Here is a 15361-nt window from a genome sequence, read left to right on the forward strand (position 1 = left end):
AACCAATTAGGCACATTTGGACAGTCTGATACAACATTTTGAACAGATATGCAATGGTTCATTGGATCAGTCTAAAACTTTGCACAAACACCGCTCCAATCAAGTGGCTAAAATCGAAATTGTGCCTGGGCTGGAATAATACATTATGGCCTTTCTCTTGCATTTCAAAGATGATGGTACAAAAAACAAACAAAAAGCGCATGTTTCTTTCTTTGTATTATCTTTTACCAGATCTAATGTGTTATATTCTCCTACATTAATTTCCACAAATTTCAAAGTGTTTCCTTTCAAATGGTATCAAGAATATGCAAATCCTTGCTTCAGGTCCTGAGCTACAGGCAGTTAGAATTGGGTATGTCATTTTAGGCAAAAACATTTTTTAAAGGGTCGGATCCTTAAGAGGTTTTAACTAATTTAGTCACTAGACAATTTCTCAACCCAACAATAGCAGTGTGGCTAGCTAGCTAGTTCCATCTATGTACTTACAAGAACAAATTGGGTCAATAACATTGCGGACTATAAAATGGCTAACTAACCATGAACTTTATCATATCATCATCCAATCATTTCTCTTTTTTGTAAAAGGGAAGGTGCAGGAAACAAAAAAGTGAGCGCAAGAGGTATAGGATCAATATCATGCCAAATGTATTGTGAACACACAGCATGCATTTTGCATTTGTGTATTATGATCTGTACAAATAAGTACCAATCCACAAATGTAAATCACCAATCCACAAATGTAAATCACTTTCCACAAATGTAAATAACTTTCCACAATTATAAATCACAATCCACAAATGTAAATCACTTTCCACAAATGTAAATCACTTTCCACAAATGTAAATCACTTTCCACAAATGTAAATCACTTTCCACAATTATAAATCACTATCCACAAATGCAATTCATTATCCACAAACAAACACCTTTTATTTGTATTTGTAAATCAATATATTGCATTTTTTAAAGAACTGCAGATATGCAGGTCATTTCCAAGGGCCTTAAGTGAAATGATTGCCATAAAGATTTGCACATATGAGAGATATGCGCAAACATGGCAGATATGGCAAACCTGCAACTCCATATTTGGAAGCGCTTAGGTCACCTGACTTTTGGCAGGGATTTGACGACAAGAAAATACAAAAAGTTCTCATGCGTAGAAAGCGATTTGTAGTCGAAGAAAAAAAGCTTGTATCCGTAGAAAGCGATTTCTATACTTCGCTGGTAGCCTCTCGTTCGGCCATGTTGATGTCTGCCTTTCAAGGCTGCAGATGATATGATATATGATAACCATAAGATGTTAATCATAGTACAGTCCCTTGCCGAAAGTATTTACCCCCCTTGGCATTTTTCCTATTTTGTTGCCTTACAACCTGGAATTAAAATAGATTTTTTGGGGGTTTGTATCATTTGATTTACACAACATGCCTACCACTTTGAAGATGCAAAATATTTTTTATTGTGAAACAAACCATAAATAAGACAAAAAAACTGAAAACTTGAGCGTGCATAACTATTCACCCCCACAAAGTCAGTACTTTGTAGAGCCACCTTTTGCATCAATTACAGCTGCAAGTCTCTTGGGATATGTCTCTATAAGCTTGGCACATCTAGCCACTGGGATTTTTGCCCATTCTTCAAAGCAAAACTGCTCCAGCTCCTTCAAGTTGGATGGGTTCCTGCTAGTGTACAGCAATCTTTAAGTCATACCACAGATTGTCAATTGGATTGAGATCTGGGCATTGACTAGGCCATTTCAAGACATTTAAATGTTTCCCCTTAAACCACTCGAGTGTTGATTTAGCAGTATGCTTAAAGTCATTTTCCTGCTAGAAGGTGAACCTACGTCTCAGTCTCAAATCTCTGGAATGCTGAAACAGGTTTCCCTCAAGAATTTCCCTGTATTTAGCGCCATCCATCATTCCTTCAATTCTTATCAGTTTCCCAGTACCTGCCGATGAAAAACATCCCCACAGCATGATGCTGCCACCACCATGTTTCACTGTGGAGAGTTTTATGGCATTGAAGCTCGTCTGGAGGTTAGTTAACACAGTGTCCAAAGCAGGGCCAGAAGTATACAGAATGGTGTCGTCTGCGTAGAGGTGGATCAGAGAATCACCAGCAGCAAGAGCAACATCATTGATGTATACAGAGAAAAGAGTCGGCCCGAGAATTGAACCCTGTGGCACCCCCATAGAGACTGCCAGAGGTCAAGACAACAGGCCCTCCGATTTGACACACTGAACTCTATCTGAGAAGTAGTTGGTGAACCAGACGAGGCAGTCATTTGAGAAACCAAGGCTGTTGAGTCTGCCGATAAGAACGCAGTGATTGACAGAGTCGAAAGCCTTGGCCAGGTCAATGAATACAGCTAAACAGTATTTTCTTTTATCGATGGCAGTTATGATATCGTTTAGGACCTTGAGCATGGCTGAGGTGCACTCATGACCAGCTCGGAAACCAGATTGCATAGCGGAGAATCTAAAGGCAAGGTGTGTGGAAACACATATTGTAGGCTACAATATGAGGAGGAAATTATAGTCCTAAAAATGTCCCGTTGTAGCTAGCAACCTCCACCTAATAATTATCATAAAAAACAAACGTCATTTCAATCCTCTTCGGTCCTGGACTGAACAAGATGCAAAGTTAGAAAAATGTCCAAGTGTGTGGAGTCCATCTCACAATGGAGCCTTCAACCGCAAGGGGGCGTTGCGTTTACATTCCATTGTGGAGGTCCCCATTGAAATGCATGACATCCGGTGCAACTTAACATAGTGCTTATGGGTAACGCCTTATGTCCACCAAATGGCATGAGTTTTGCAGTATGTTGTTTTTTCTGGACTAACATTTTCTGTACTTGATGCACATGTGATTCGTAAGGCTGCAGAAAGGTTTGCAACATGGAGAAGGTCATTTTAGCTGTCTCTGGGTTCCCTGGCACGTTCGACCAATTTCTACCTTGACCTCCATACTAAAAATGCTGCATGGAGACACAATGCCAAAATGATTGGATTACCTGCTCAGTTGAATGTGAAATAATTAGCTTTAAAGTGGAAGCTAGGTGCTGGCAATTTCTTAGCTAAGCTATCTATACTGAACAAAAATATAAACGCAACATGTAAAGTGTCTGCCATCTGCCCTGTACAGTTGAAATCAGGATTCATCTGTGAAGAACACACTTCTCCAGCCTGCCAGTGGCCATCAAAGGTGAGCATTTGCCTACTGAAGTCGGTAATGACCCTGAACTGCAGTCAGGTCAAGAGCCTGGTGAGGACAACAAGCACGCAGATGAGCCCCAACGCAGCTTTGCGGACTGCTCCATTGACAATTAATGACTTCTGTCAGAACGCAAAGAGTTTGATGCATCTGGTGGAAATTAGTTTTAAAGCGTCGTTTACATTTCCCATAAGCACCATTATTTTGCGCCAGATGTCATGCATTTCAATGGGGACGTCGACAACAGAGTGGAATCGCAACACCCCCTTACGGTTGAAGGCTCTGTTGCGAGACGGACACTGCATATTTTGACATTTTCCAAACTTTGCATCGTCTTCAGTCCAGCCAGAGTCTATCGAAGAACATGAATTTATCAAACCACAGAAGAAGATGAAAATATGTGGTTTTCACTGATGTCTTTAAGGGATAGCTTTCAAATTGTAAACCATTACACATTCCTATAAGTGAGTACTATTTTAATAGTAATGTTAAGTAATACAATGTGTTAAGCCAATTATATGAGTGTTGCCTACAGTTTAATTTTATTGTGATGGTAATGATGATAGTTGCTCGCTACTAGTTTCTTCAACCTAGCCTAGCTTTTAGCTTGCTAGCTGCTCTGCAGTGCAAACTAGCTTGACTTGATATGAGGTTAGAGAAACAAGTTGAGGAATAAGTAACTTAACAAAACATGGTTTATTGCAGAATATGCAAGGATGTGGGCAAAGCCAAGAAGGAGCTAATGCGATCCTGTTGGCGCTTTCTATAAATGATTTGCATATTTTCATTTGGGAACGCTTAACTCTGTGAAGTGCAATGTGCAATTATTCAGTTCACCCTTGCACTCCTAAACAACGCACTTCTTTAAAACTTTGGCAAAGGGTACAGTCTACAAAACGCAATCTACTCTGTTTGTTACCGATTCTAGTTCTGGAAACAGATAACTGTAAGGAGATCCAATAATTCATTGATGAGAAAATTTGCAGAATGTCGGCTAAAATCCATCTCACTCCATCTTCTCCCACAGCTGGGCTTCCTCTCATCGTGATATTTGGTAGTGAGTGGAAAAGCCAACCTCACATTTATACATCCGGTGAAATATCTGGATCATTGTTTTATCTGTGCTACACTTGTCCGTTCAGGAGTGGGACAAGACTCCGTGAAGATGACATAAGGTGTAATGAAATACGTCACAATGTGTATGGGGCATAATGTGAATGAGGCTTCACCCAATGATGCGCAACTCACTCGCCGGTTATGGCTAATGTGTTTGTGCCAAAAGCCTATATCTCTCTTGTTTTACTTTGTAAAACAACGTTTGGAAGTTTATCAAGTATTTGTATATCCTACAGCAGAAAGATTAGTCTTCTCTTTTCATCAGGAGCCACACGGCCACCGTTGATCTCAAACATAGGTTACAATGTTGCGAAAAACATCTGGCTCAAATGAAGCACTGCATCCAGTTTCTTTCAGCCTGAGCCTGTGTGAACATGTAGCAAGTTACAGTCAAACCAAACCATATTTGAAGAACGCTCAACTCCGTTCTCTTATATCGAGGCAGAGTTGAGTTTTGAGAACTGGTCGCGAAATTTGCTTGCAACAACATTGAGTCACCATCAGATGATTCTTGTAAATGTGCCAATTCTGAAAACGCGTACCTGTACCTATGTTTGTCCCGTACAACTGCGGTCCTTCCGCGGGGTGCTGAAATTCATATTTTGATAAAAACGTTTATCTAATACAACCACCAACTTTTTCACCATTTGTGTTGCTCGACTCAGCACGAATGTGCATGAATGTGCATGTGCCAATTGAATCTCAGCTTACATTGTAAGTAGTACTAGCAACACAAATTAGGAAAAGGTCAGTGGTTGTATTCGCTGAAAGTTTTATTAAAAGTATGAATTTCAGCATCATGCGAAGGACCGCTGTTGTACAGGAAAAACATAGGTAGCTACAGGTAAGCGTTTTCAGAATTTACATTTTTACAAGAATCGACTGAAGGTGTTGTTGCTTGCAAATCCCACGACCAGCTATCAAAACTCAGTTTAGCCTCGATATAAGAGAATGGAGTTGAGCGTTTCTCAGCTAACCAAACTATTGCCCTGTGGGCAGACCCAGCCCCAGGATAAAGTTACTAAGGGGGCAGTTGAAATTGACAAGGTGGCAAACATTTTTTGGGTTCTTGCAGTGGAATTATATTGAATTACGCTTATATAATCACGCTAGACCACAATAAACATAAAGTTCAAATGCAGAGACTCCGAGATCATTGAGTGCTTTTGAAATATGTAGCCTCTGCTGCTCTGTATCAGCACAATGGACAGCGCCATACAGCTAGGCCGTTTTGGTAACGAATATAGGCTACAAGTTATGGCAATTCACATTACAAACAACCTATGTGAATGCAGCAGTACACACAGCTGTCTTACCAAAATAATGCAAACTAAATGCTGAAAGTAGTAGCCTAGTTATTCATGCATGCAAACAGTTCAGCAACACGCAGTGATATGGTACATTTTTGTGAATCAAATTCGACCCACGTAATCAATTAAGCAATGCCAGCCTACCATAAACATGTTTCCAAAACATACAGTTCCATTTAAAGCAAAGAAAACCAATAGGCTACCAAGAAGACCATAATAGAACGTAGCCTATCTATTTATATATAATGTATGTACTGTAGCTATACCCAGGGGCGTCATTTGGGTTTTTGCATTGGAATTATATTAAATTCTGCGTATACCACAATAAAAAACAAACTTAAAAAAATGCTTTTGACCAAGAAGTGACAGGTTTAATGGAATGAAATCTCACTGCACTCTATCAGGACCATGGAGAGTGGCCTACACACAAAAGCAAGATTTTTATAAAAACCAACCAGCTAGATTGTTTCAATCATAACTTTTCAGAAGAGTTGCAGCTTTCTAAATTCTCCGTGGAACGTCCTGAGTAATCGATTATTCCATTCTCCCCTAAATTTTCTTGTAAGATCCCCCTCAAATACCAGTTGGGTTAGTTGAGCTTTCTTTGGGTGTATTACGCCTCTTCTCTGCTGACTGAAAATGTTTGTCGAAGTGGATAATTTGTTCTCTCATTTAGCTGTGGACTCCCCAAAAGTCAGTCCATGTTTCAGTGCAGTAAGCATGATCGGGATAGCGAAGAGAGGCCCAGAAAATCATTGCAGGATATCAAGTGGGGTCCATTTGTCCTCATTGGATCCAGAGCGGGCGACTTCGGTCTGCAAGAACTGGCGAGCAACACTAAACTCAGCTTCCACCAAAACACACCAGGAAAGTCATGAAGAGGGCTCAACAAAACGTATTCCCCCTCAGAAGACTGAAAAGATTTGGCATGTGTCCTCAGATCCTCAAAAAGTTCTACAGCTGCACCATCGAGAGCATCCTGACTGGTTGCATCACTGCCTGATATGGCAACTGCTCTGCCTCCTACCTCAAGGCACTACAGAGGGTAGAGCGTATGGCCCAGTACATTGCTGGGGCCAAGCTTCCTGCCACCCAAGACCTCTATACCAGGCGGTGTCAGAGGAAGGCCCTGTAAATCAAGATGGCTTAGCAGTTCAGACGTCATTTCTGTTTCGTATTGTCGTGTCCTGTATATATATATATTTACACCTTTCTTCGCATATCTTTTATATATTTTATTATCCAAGAACTCAACTACAAAAGCTTTCCTGCAAAAGCTTTCCTGCAACCCGCTTCACCAATTACAAAAAGGTATTATTTACCTCAAATCTGAAAATCCACCGTGGAAGCTAGCCAGGGGCTAATTCAGAAGCTAGCCAGAAAGCTAACCAGAAGCTATCCGATAGCTAGCCAGAAGCTAATCTGTAGCTGCCCAGAAATTAGCCGGTCTGCTGGCTAGCGTTGGTGTCTCAGCTGCCCACGTTTTGTGGTCATCAGCTATTCCTTTAGCTCGATAATCTACCGGCACTTTTGTGCAACGCGACTCGGACCGGAGCATTCCGGGACTTTTTTTTCTCTCAGTTTCCCCGGATTTCAGCCGCAGGCTCTGGACATTTGCAGCTAGCTAGCTGCAAACCGTGTGACTATTGGCTTACGTCGATCCCGGAGCAAACTCAAATCATTCCGGAGCTAGCCAGCTGAGGAGTTCCATCAGCCATTCCTGGGCTACAGTCACCTATCCGGACCCGTTTTTTTTTTTTTTTTTTTTTTTTGCTGCAGATACGGAGCCCCACCGGGCCTTCACGACTGACTGCCGACGTTATCTGCCCGAGGGAGTTATCCAACTGGCACCTCCGTCCCGACGTTACCTGAACGCTCATCTGGGGCCCGCTAACCGTTAGCTGTCTTATCGGCTGCTATCTGAATAAGTATATCGGACAATTATTATTATTATTTATTTATTTTATTTTTTTCTTGGGTCACTATATCTATTTTGCCAATTTGGATTGATCCCCTCTACTACACGGAACCCCACTAACCTACCGACGGAAACGCACGAGGTATCTACAAATAGACTTCCATACTATGCTATCTCGCTACCGATAGCCATCTACCCGGCCAGCTGTCTGGATCGCCGTGACCCCAACCAACCTCTACTCACTGGACCCTTATTGATCACTCGATTAAGCATGCCTCTCCTTTATGTAAATATGCCTTGTCCATTGCTGTTCTGGTTAGTGTTTATTGGCTTATTTCACTGTAGAGCCTCTAGCCCTGCTCACTATACCATATCCAACCTCACAGTTCCACCACCCACATATGCGATGACATCACCTGGTTTCAATGATGTTTCTAGAGACAATATCTCTCTCATCATCACTCAATACCTAGGTTTACCTCCACTGTATTCACATCCTACCATACCTTTGTCTGTACATTATTCCTTTAAGCTATTTTATCGCCCCCAGAAACTTCCTTTTACTCTCTGCTCTAGAAGTTCTAGACGACCAATTCTCATAGCTTTTAGCCGTACCCTTATCCTACTCCTCCTCTGTTCCTCTGGTGATGTAGAGGTGAATCCAGGCCCTGCAGTACCTAGCTCCACTCCTATTCCCCAGGCGCTCTCTTTTGATGACTTCTGTAACCGTAATAGCCTTGGCTTCATGCATGTTAACATTAGAAGCCTCCTCCCTAAGTTTGTTTTGTTCACTGCTTTAGCACACTCTGCCAACCCGGATGTTTTAGCCGTGTCTGAATCCTGGCTTAGAAAGACCACCAAAAATTCTGACATTTTCATCCCCAACTACAAGATTTTCAGACAAGATAGAACGGCCAAAGGGGGCGGTGTTGCAATCTATTGCAAAGATTGCCTGCAGAGTTCTGTTTTACTATCCAGGTCTGTTCCCAAACAATTTGAACTTCTACTTTTAAAAATCCACCTCTCTAAAAACAAGTCTCTCACCGTTGCCGCCTGCTATAGACCACCCTCTGCCCCCAGCTGTGCTCTGGACACTATATGTGAACTGATTGCCCCCCATCTATCTTCAGAGCTCGTGCTGCTAGGCGACCTAAATTTTAACATGCTTAACACCCCAGCCACCCTACAATCTAAGCTTGATGCCCTCAATCTCACACAAATTATCAATGAACCTACCAGGTACCACCCCAATTCCGTAAACACGGGTACCCTCATAGATATCATCCTAACAAACTTGCCCTCCAAATACACCTCTGCTGTTTTCAACCAAGATCTCAGCGATCACTGCCTCATTGCCTGCATCCGTAATGGGTCAGCGGTCAAATGACCTCCACTCATCACTGTCAAACGCTCCCTGAAACACTTCAGCGAGCAGGCCTTTCTAATCGACCTGGCCGAGGTATCCTGGAAGGATATTGATCTCATCCCGTCAGTAGAGGATGCCTGGACATTTTTTAAAAATGCCTTCCTCACCATCTTGAATAAGCATGCCCCATTCAAGAAATTTAGAACCAGGAACAGATATAGCCCTTGGTTCTCTCCTGACCTGACTGCCCTTAACCAACAGAAAAACATCCTATGGCGTTCTGCATTAGCATCGAACAGCCCCCGTGATATGCAACTTTTCAGGGAAGCTAGAAACCAGTATACACAGGCAGTTAGAAAAGCCAAGGCTAGCTTTTTCAAGCAGAAATTTGCTTCCTGCAACACAAATTCAAAAAAGTTCTGGGACACTGTAAAGTCCATGGAGAATAAGAACACCTCCTCCCAGCTTTCAACTGCTCTGAAGATAGGAAACACTGTCACCACCGACAAATCCACTATAATTGAGAATTTCAATAAGCATTTTTCTACGGCTGGCCATGCTTTCCACCTGGCTACCCCTACCCCGGACAACAGCACTGCCCTCCCCTCTGCTACTCGCCCAAGCATTCCCCATTTCTCTTTCTCCCAAATACAGTCAGCTGATGTTCTAAAAGAGCTGCAAAATCTGGACCCTTACAAATCAGCCGGGCTAGATAATCTGGACCCTTTCTTTCTAAAACTATCTGCTGAAATTGTTGCCACCCCTATTACTAGCCTTTTCAACCTCTCTTTCGTGTCGTCTGAGATTCCCAAAGATTGGAAAGCAGCTGCGGTTATCCCCCTCTTCAAAGGGGGGGACACTCTTGACCCTAACAGCTACAGACCTATATCTATCCTACCCTGCCTTTCTAAGGTCTTCGAAAGCCAAGTCAACAAACAGATTACCGACCATTTCGAATCCCACCATACCTTCTCCGCTATGCAATCTGGTTTCAGAGCTGGTCATGGGTGCACCTCAGCCACGCTCAAGGTCATAAACGATATCTTAACCGCCATCGATAGGAAACAATACTGTGCAGCCGTATTCATTGACCTGGCCAAGGCTTTTGACTCTGTCAATCACCACATCCTCATCGGCAGACTCGACAGCCTTGGTTTCTCTAATGATTGCCTCGCCTGGTTCACCAACTACTTCTTGTCAAATCGGAGGGTCTGTTGTCCGGGCCTCTGGCAGTCTCCATGGGGGTGCCACAGGGTTCAATTCTTGGACCGACTCTCTTCTCTGTATACATCAATGATGTCGCTCTTGCTGCTGGTGATTCTCTGATCCACCTCTACGCAGACGACACTATTCTGTATACTTCTGGCCCTTCTTTTGACACCGTGTTAACAACCCTCCAGGCGAGCTTCAATGCCATACAACTCTCCTTCCGTGGCCTCCAATTGCTCTTAAATACAAGTAAAACTAAATGCATGCTCTTCAACCGATCGCTGCCTGCACCTGCCCGCCTGTCCAACATCACTACTCTGGACGGCTCTGACTTAGAATATGTGGACAACTACAAATACCTAGGTGTCTGGTTAGACTGTAAACTCTCCTTCCAGACTCACATCAAACATCTCCAATCCAAAGTTAAATCTAGAATTGGCGTCCTATTCCGCAACAAAGCATCCTTCACTCATGCTGCCAAACATACCCTTGTAAAACTGACCATCCTACCAATCCTCGACTTCGGTGATGTCATTTACAAAATAGCCTCCAAAACCCTACTCAATAAATTGGATGCAGTCTATCACAGTGCCATCCGTTTTGTCACCAAAGCCCCATATACTACCCACCACTGCGACCTGTACACTCTCGTTGGCTGGCCCTCGCTTCATACTCGTCGCCAAACCCACTGGTTCCAGGTCATCTACAAGACCCTGCTAGGTAAAGTCCCCCCTTATCTCAGCTCGCTGGTCACCATAGCAACACCTACCTGTAGCACGCGCTCCAGCAGGTTTATCTCTCTGGTCACCCCCAAAACCAATTCTTCCTTTGGCCGCCTCTCCTTCCAGTTCTCTGCTGCCAATGACTGGAACGAACTACAAAAATCTCTGAAACTGGAAACACTTATCTCCCTCACTAGCTTTAAGCACCAGCTGTAAGAGCAGCTCATAGATTACTGCACCTGTACATAGCCCATCTATAATTTAGCCCAAACAACTACCTCTTTACCTACTGTATTTATTTATTTATTTTGCTCCTTTGCACCCCATTATTTCTGTCTCTACTTTGCGCTTTCTTCCACTGCAAACCAACCATTCCAGTGTTTTTATTTTTTATTTTACTTGCTGTGTTGTATTTACTTCGCCACCATGGCCTTTTTATATTTTTATTTATTTATACATATATTTGTTTGCCTTCACCTCCCTTATCTCACCTCACTTGCTCACATTGTATATAGACTTATTTTTTTTCACTGTATCATTGACTATATGTTTGTTTTACTCCATGTGTAACTATGTGTTGTTGTATGTGTCGAACTGCTTTGCTTTATCTTGGCCAGGTCGCAATTGTAAATGAGAACGTGTTCTCAATTTGCCTACCTGGTTAAATAAAGGTTAAATAAATAAAATAAAATACAAAATTGTCAAAGACTCCAGCCACCCTAGTCATAAACTGTTCTCTCTACTACCGCATGGCAAGCGGTACCAGAATGCCAAGTCTAGGTCCAAAAGGCTTCTTAACAGCTTCTACCCCCAAGCAATAAGTCTCCTGAACAGCTAATCAAATGGCTACCCAGACTAATTGCATTGTGTGTGTGTGTGTGTGTCCCTGTTATGCTGCTGCTACTCTCTGTTTATTATCTATGCATAGTCACTTTAACTCTACCTATTTGTAAATACTACCTCAATTACCTCTACTAAGCTGTGCCCCCGCACATTGACAATGTACCGGTACCCCCTGTTTTATATCCTTGCTACTGTTATTTTACTGCTGCTTAAATTTTTTACATAACACTTATTTTTCTTAAAACTGCATTGTTGGTTAAGGGCTTGTAAGTAAGCATTTCACTGTAAGGTTGTATTCGGCACATGTGACAAATACAATTTGTTTTGATTTGAACTGTTTTGCATAGATCCAGAAGTGGTTTCACCTTTTTCATATCTAGAAAGTAATGGCTCTCTGGGTCAAGGGCACAAAGGGCCTCCACCAGTTGGCTGTCGCATTCACTGAATCGTTCAGACATTTCACCAATGACAGCATCCAACGTGCTGAAGAACAGTCTTATACACTCAGTTTCTTCTCCTCTGTCCTGCTGGCCTACTGTACTGTCCACCACGTATTGCTGGAAATTTGTACGTACATAACATTGTCGTTTGCTTGGAGCTGGTGGTGCGTCACTGGCACTGCATTGTGCCCAAATGGCTTCAAACTCACTGTTGCTGTAACGGCTGTCGTAGTCGTTCTGCTCCTCCTCGTCTGAGGATCGGACCAAGATGCAGAGTAGTTAGTGTTCATATTTTAATGAAAAATCAACAAAACACTTCAAAATACAAAACCAACAAACGTGACAAACCCGAAACAGTTCTGTGTGGCCCAAACACAGTCACAGGAACAAACACCCACAAAACACATGTGAAACCCAGGCTGCCTAAGTATGATTCTCAATCAGGGACAACGATTGACAGCTGTCTCTGATTGAGAATCATACCAGGCCGAACACCAAATCCCAACATAGAAAATCAACCATAGACCAACCCACCCAACTCACGCCCTGACCAACTAAAATAAATACAAGACAAAGGAAAACAGGTCAGGAACGTGACAGAACCCCCCCCTTAAGGTGCGAACTCCGGGCGCACCAGTACAAAGTCTAGGGGAGGGTCTGGGTGGGCGTCTGTCCACGGTGGCGGCTCTGGCGCTGGTCGTGGTCCCCACCCCACCATAGTCAACCCCTGCTTCCGTGTACTCCTCCCAATATCCACCCTCCATGTCAATCCCACTATTCCAAAGGGCAGTAACAGACTGAGGGGTAGCACCTGACTGAGGGGCAGCACCGGACTGAGGGGCAGCACCTGACTGAGGGGCAGCACCGGACTGAGGGGCGGATCCTGGCTGGCTGGCTCTGGCGGATCCTGGCTGGCGGAAGGCTCCGGCGGATCCTGGCTGGCGGAAGGCTCCGGCGGATCCTGGCTGGCGGAAGGCTCCGGCGGATCCTGGCTGGCGGAAGGCTCCGGCGGATCCTGGCTGGCGGAAGGCTCCGGCGGATCCTGGCTGGCGGAAGGCTCCGGCGGATTCTGGCTGGCGGAAGGCTCCGGCGGATCCTGGCCGGACGGCTCCGGCGGATCCTGGCCGGACGGCTCCGGCTGATCCTGGCCGGACGGCTCCGGCTGATCCTGGCCGGACGGCTCCGGCTGATCCTGGCCGGACGGCTCCGGCTGGTCCTGGCCGGACGGCTCCGGCTGGTCCTGGCCGGACGGCTCCGGCTGGTCCTGGCTGGACGGCTCTGAAGGCTCGGGACAGACGGGCAGCTCAGGACAGACGGGCAGCTCTGACGGCTTGGGACAGAGGGGCAGCGCTGGGCAGGCAGACAGTTCAGGCAGCGCTGAGCAGGCAAGCAGCGCAGGCGGCGTTGGGCAGACGACCGACTGACCTGCTGAGGCGCACAGTAGGCCTGGTGCGTGGTGCCGGAACTGGAGGCACTGGGCTGGAGACACGCACCACAGGGAGAGTGCGTGGAGGAGGAACAGGGCTCTGGAAACGCACTGGAAGCCTGGTGCGTGGTGTCGGCACTGATGGTACTGGGCTGGGGTGGGAAGGTGGCGCCGGATATACCGGACCGTGAAGGAGGACACGCGCTCTTAAGCACCGAGCCTCCCCAACCTTACCAGGTTAAATGGTCCCCGTAGCCCTGCCAGTGCGGCGAGGTGGAATAGCCCGCACTGGGCTATGCTGGCGAACCGGGGACACCCTCTGTAAGGTTGGGGAGGCATGTGCCATGTACGCCGGCCCGAGGAGACGTACTGGAGGCCAGATATGTTGGGCCAGCTTCATGGCACCCGGCTCGATGCCCAACCTAGCCCTACCAGTGCGGCAAGGTGGAATAGCCCGCACTGGGCTAAGCACGCGTACTGGGGACACCGTGCGCTTTACCGCATAACACGGTGTCTGACCAGTACGACGCCCTCTCACTCCACGGTAAGCCCGGGGAGTTGGCTCAGGTATCCTACCCGGCTTCGCCACACCCCCCCCCAAAGAAATTTTTGGGTGAGCCTCTCGGGCTTCCAGCCGCTCTGCCTTGCTTTCGCCTCATAATACCTCCTCTCCGCTTTGGGGCGGCGACACTCCTCTGGCTCTGCCCAGGGTCCTTTTCCGTCTAGGATTTCCTCCCATGTCCATTCCTCTTTTCCCCATTGCTGTTGTTCTTGCCGTCCTTCTCCACTCCGCTTGGTCCTTTTAAGGTGGGTGTTTCTGTAACGGCTGTCGTAGTCGTTCTCCTCCTCAGACGAGGAGGAGCATGGATCGGACCAAGATGCAGAGTAGTTAGTGTTCATATTTTAATGAAAAATCAACAAAACACTTCAAAATACAAAACCAACAAACGTGACAAACCCGAAACAGTCCTGTGTGGCCCAAACACAGTCACAGGAACAAACACCCACAAAACACAAGTGAAACCCAGGCTGCCTAAGTATGATTCTCAATCAGGGACAACGATTGACAGCTGTCTCTGATTGAGAATCATACCAGGCCGAACACCAAATCCCAACATAGAAAATCAACCATAGACCAACCCACCCAACTCACGCCCTGACCAACTAAAATAAATACAAGACAAAGGAAAACAGGTCAGGAACGTGACAGTTGCACCTCCAAATCTCGACAAACTCCAATGCACTGCGGACCACTTTGACTCCAGTGTAAAGATCCGTTGCTTATGCCTGGAGTAATTGGTTTGGAGGATTGTGAAGACTAAGGATTCTGTGGAGCATGGTGGCTGTAAACTTAAAGCTGGGGACCGTCACTGCCTTCAGAAGCCCTATTGCCTCCACTCTTACTTCTGTGTTGTACAAACACATGCGTTTTCCCCCGCTTTTTATGGAAACCCAAAGGAGTCATACCTAACCGCCCAGTGGCTTTCTATAGCCCCCCTACACACACTGCGGTGCACCCTGTTCATTGCGCTGACATGGCGCAGCGGAGATACAGATTTTGCACCAACCTGTCACTCAATCATTGAAACTTTTTTGCTATTTTTATATAGAGACATACAACTAAAACTGTGGGGGATAAAGTTTTAACTGAAGGGCTAAGCCCTCTTTAGCCCCCTTGTGGAACCGGGCCTGCCTGTGGATGACCTCTTCATTTGTCTCATTCCATTTTCCAGAAAATGATGCGCAAGAAGAGACGCCCCTCTGTGGAAAAAAGCGAAAGTGCTGCTCCACCAGAT

This window comes from Salvelinus alpinus, chromosome 12 (genome assembly GCF_045679555.1).
Source record: "Salvelinus alpinus chromosome 12, SLU_Salpinus.1, whole genome shotgun sequence".
Lineage (NCBI taxonomy): Eukaryota > Metazoa > Chordata > Actinopteri > Salmoniformes > Salmonidae > Salvelinus > Salvelinus alpinus.